The following is a 5,156-nucleotide window of genomic DNA, read 5'->3' as shown; positions in this document are numbered from 1 at the left end:
AAGTTTGTTTTGAAAATGCATTATTATTATTATTATTATTATTATTATTATTATTATTATTATTATTATTATTATTATAGCCATTATGACCACCTCAGGGATCCCCATTGTGATTATGTTACATGTTGATTTTGTCTAGAAACTCAAATAATCTAAACAGGACCAAAACCAGTCATTATAATGACTTATAATGACAAAATAATGACTTTGTATCTCAAAAATATTTAGATACATACATTTTATTCCCCTGTCAATTGTTAGAAATGGGCTTCCATACAACACCCTTCTGCAGCACTAATGAGTTGACTACGAACACAGGTACAGGTAACACTCACTCCCAGCAAATCAAACAAATTACAGGAAACCATACATCTCTTTTTAGACTTTAGACCCTTCCTCCCTCCTCTCATTGTACTCTGGCTGTTGACTCTGTTCTGAAATACTGTACATTGGTTTCTGCCTACCACTGAAAAAAGTGAAAATAATATTACAGTAAGTGGCCGAGCAGAGTCGGGTGGTGTAGTGAAGTACATGTTGAGAATCTTATATTGCCCAAATGCAATCTAGATGAAAACGTACAAAAAGCATCTTAGTCTGCCAAAATATGAAATATGAAGGCAGAGTGGGTCATCCACTAATCAGAAGGTTAGCCGCTCGTTTTCTGGCTCCTCCTGCTGCATGTCTTGTGCATGTCAAGTGTCCTTGAGCAAGATACTGAACCCCTAATTGCTCCCAATGCTGTGTCATCAGCGTGTGAATGTGACATGTAGTTGAAAGTGTTGTAGTGGGTCAGAAGACTAGAAAGGCTCTATACATGTACAGTCCATTTACCCTGACAAAAAAATAAGGAATGAAACCACAAATACTCAAACAAGTATTACTTTTTCCCTAATATGATCCTCAATAATGACACAATAGATTCCAATTGATCTATTTGACACATTTCCCCCAACCATAAACTCTGTTTGCACCACAGAGTAATCCCAATCCGACCCCCCCGGAGAAAAAAGCCAACAAGATGGTTTAGCACATTGAGTAATTCTCGTCTCTCAGTACAGGAGTCAGATAGCGACCTTATGAATGAGGTGATTGGTGAGGGCCCGCTCCACCACAGCCTCATTTACACCATCCATCATGGTGTTCCAAGCGGCTGCGTATTGGGGTGGGGGTGCCCTGGCACTATTACAGCTCCCCCTGGTCAGTCTGTGGTTATGTCAATAAAAGCTGTAAGCCACAAATGCAGCGCATTCCTCTTGCAGGCCGTGTATCTGCTGTTTCTGTCAGTTTTTGGTAATGTTTCTGTGGACTGACTGATAGGCCTTCCCACCAGGGAGGCATTGTCTCCGGACAGAAATGCCTTTTAACGCTGATCACCCTCTAATGCGACGCCACTGTCCTTTACAGCTGCATTCTTCAGACTGGAATGGAATTTCAGCCTCTATCTTCATTTTACATACACATGCCTGTGAGATAAGTTGGGAATTTTCTAAAGGTATTTATTGTCTACACGAGAACAGGCTAACATTGTGTGTGTTTGTGTGTGTGTGCTGTCACATTTTAGTGGCCTTATTTCAAATTTCTTGTCAGTGATGCAAATTGATACCATGATCGCTCTAGATAAGATCTTCATTCGTCACTAAAACCATAATGAAAAGTTAGCAAAGACATGTTGAAGTGGCTCTGATAGGGCTGGTGATAGTGCAAAAGAGCGCTAACAGAAGAGCTGACACTTGGACTGGAGTGAAGCCCAGATACCAGCTATTGTTACAGCTGATTCCAGATCCTCTGTGTTTCCATATGTACGTTCAGATCTTTGTGTGTCATCTGTGGCTGGATGTGAGTGATGTGTTGAGGTTGTCTCTGATCTGGAGAGACAGCAGAATGTGATGGAAGGTTACAATCAGTCTGCTGAGTGTGTGGATGTGCCTACAGGAACCAGATCCAGTTCATCAATATTCAGACATTTTATTCCTATGTTGTATGAATTATGTTTGTTTTGGTAAATAGACATTTTACCCCATTTCCTGGAAGCTAAATTTTAGAATGGGGGGCATTGAGGTGCTCCTGGGTGGCGTTTGTTTAAGGTGAGATTACACCAAAGAGTCACAACAAGACCAGTTGGTAAAGGGACCTGTACTTGTATAGCGCCTGTCTAGTCTTCCAACCACTCAAAGTGCTTTTTACACTACGTGTCACATTCACCCTTTCACACACATTCACTCAGTGATGGCAAAGTCCATGGGACAGAAACTAACTCATTCATACACATTCACATGCACAGCATTGGGAGCAATTCGGGTTCAGTATCTTGCTCAAGGATAATTCAACACTTGGCGGGAGGAGCCGGGGAACAAACAACAAACAACCTTTCTGGTCTGCTCAGCCTCTGAGCCACACCCGCCCCTAAAATTAAAACTTTACTTGCAATATAACATGGTCTGCAACATTAAAACTGTCCAGTTTACACCAGTAGGACTAGACGTGATACTATATCCTCTGGAATGGAACGTTATAGTATCATCGCTAACATTTCACCAACATGGCGTTCACAGTGTCAACTCAGGAAAATGGAGGTTTCTCTCTTGACAGGATTCATTTCACTCAAGGAACGCCGTGTTATTGTGTTATTGTTACAGATTTAGAAGAGGGATATTCCCCTGAAAGCAACTTAGCATCAGGCATTCAGACACACACTGTAATACTATTTAGTTCAAGTGGCTTTAACAGCATGACTGCATACAATAGCCACAATGTATGGAAGCCCATTTCCGCCAATGTGACAGGAAAAAAAAGATTTAGTAAGTCGTTATATGAGGAACATTTGCAAAATATTGACTTAGCATCTCAAAATAATCAGAAACTTTCTCAGTATTTTCAGATCAGCAGAAACAATGTTGCAACTTTTCTCTCCAGCATTATGAAACGGTTTCGTCTCATCACAAACATGAATTAAACATCTTGATTAAACATCTTTAATAAATCTACAAATAAAAGGAAATCTCCAAACATGGGACATTTATCAAGTTTAATTTGCCTGGAATAGCAAAAAACGGAGTCAGACCAAAAATCTGCTAAATTAACTCTGCCATATTTAATGGCAAAAAGTTACATGCTGCATTATATGTGGCATATGTCTCCTCATGTACATCAACCACCTGAGGATGGTGTTGACATGAAAGTCCTTCTGAACCTTGATGTTTCTGTCTGGGGGGTGCAGCCCTTTCAGGCAGACGAAGCCTCCAAACTGCAGATAAAGCCCAGGGTACTTTTCGCACCTCTGGCTGGGGTCATGCCCAGCGTTACTGCTCTCAGGTAAAAATCTGATCCTTTTTAACTTAGAGACATTTTACACGCCTTCATCTCATCATGCCTGGATAACTGCAACAACCTTTTTACCTGCCTGAACCAAACATCTATTGACTGACTCTAGACTTTACAGATGCCAGGCTTTTGACCAGAACCAAGAAATATGATCACATGACCCCTCTTTCAGCCTCCTTACACTGGCTCCCAGTATATTTTACAATTGATTTTAAGATTTTCCTAAATACTTTTAAGGCTCTACATGGTCTCTCCCCCTGCTATATCTCAGTCTGTTACAATTCATAATAATGCTTATCTTGTTTGGCTTTCCTGATTGGCTGCTGTTTGTGATACCGAATTAAAGATTGAATGTCAAATTCAAAGTCATAAATCTAATTTCTATTCACTTTGGCTAATGATATTCCAACTGTTATTCCTGCAGTCAAATCAAATATGTTATATGGCATTGAACTACAGGCTTTTAAAAATATATATAGCAGACTTAATTTATGTTAACTTACTTCTTTTTGCTGCTCTTATTCAGATCAACAAGTTGTAGTAACATGGTAACATTGTTTTTACCTTCATTTGTTACATCTTATTTATTCTAGTGGTTATTTATTTTAATGATTATTTATTTTAGTGTGTTTTTTTTATTGATCTCTCTTTGTAAGTCCTGATTTTTTGAGCCTGGAGCATTTTTATCTTTTATCTTTATCATGTTTGTATTATGTCTATTGTCTGAGGAATGCCTTGTCTTTTATTGAAAACCAAATCTACCTATAAGTACAAATAAAGTTACTCTGAACCTTCTTATGATGAACATTATTACATATATTATATGTTGACATGTTGAACTGTGTTGTTCACAGTCAACCACCCTAGAGTATTATGTAATTCAGTCATGCATTTGAGCGTTGTTGACAGTCTTTCTATGAATGAAAACAAAATGCCAGTATTAGTAGGAATAGGAGTTTGAAAAATACTCAAATACTTGTAGAAATTCCTCATTCAGTGAATATTTTAAAATTGCTTCTACGCTCCAGAAAAATATTTTACTTGCAATTTTCACATATACAGTATAGTATGTGTTCTCTGTCATGAGATAACAGAATTTTCAACATGTTCATGTAAAATAGCCGATTACTCAATGGAGCTAAACTGATCTGTTATTCTGTTATGGAAGTGTTTTTGTTTGCCACAAGCCTTTTCCAGACCTCCAGCCGACTGCCATGGCCCTGTGGTGCCTTCTTCCTTTCACATCATGTCTCTGGTCTATGCTGTAGTTTTCTTCTCTTCCAGCTCACCCTCAGCAGCCTTCTCCCAGAAACATGCCAGTGTACTCAGGGAGCAGATAAAGGGGAAGAAGGGATCTGGAGGGTTGGAAAACGCCCCCAATGCTTGGCTTGCTGGGGAATGTGATGTGAAGTAGGAGTCAGGCTAATCTCCAGCGCCCAAGAGAGACTGGCTCCTGTCTGCCTGGCTGCCACTTCCCTATCTGTGTGTTTCATTTCAGCCTGTCAGGCCCTATCTGCTGGGGCTGCTGCTACTGCTGGGTTCAGGCCCTGGGACAGCAGGCCCACAGAATATATACTCACACACAGCACTGGGAATTGTAATTGTATGTAAAAGGTTTAGTTTGGGGTAATGTATAGAAATGGGACATAGTTCTTTGATTATTTTATTTTCCATATCTTGATGTATATTGATTTTTCACTTAACAAATTTAAAGATCAACTCAGCTTTCATACAAATACTGAAAATTCAACGTTGTTATCGTCATCATTTTCTTCATGTTCATCATCATCATCATCATCATCACCATCAGTCAGTTGTTGCTACTGTTGTTGCTG

Source organism: Morone saxatilis, unplaced genomic scaffold (genome assembly GCF_004916995.1).
Source record: "Morone saxatilis isolate NCDOM2014 unplaced genomic scaffold, NCSU_SB_2.0 Contig15, whole genome shotgun sequence".
In the NCBI taxonomy this organism is placed as follows: domain Eukaryota; kingdom Metazoa; phylum Chordata; class Actinopteri; family Moronidae; genus Morone; species Morone saxatilis.
This window is presented reverse-complemented; position numbering follows the sequence as displayed.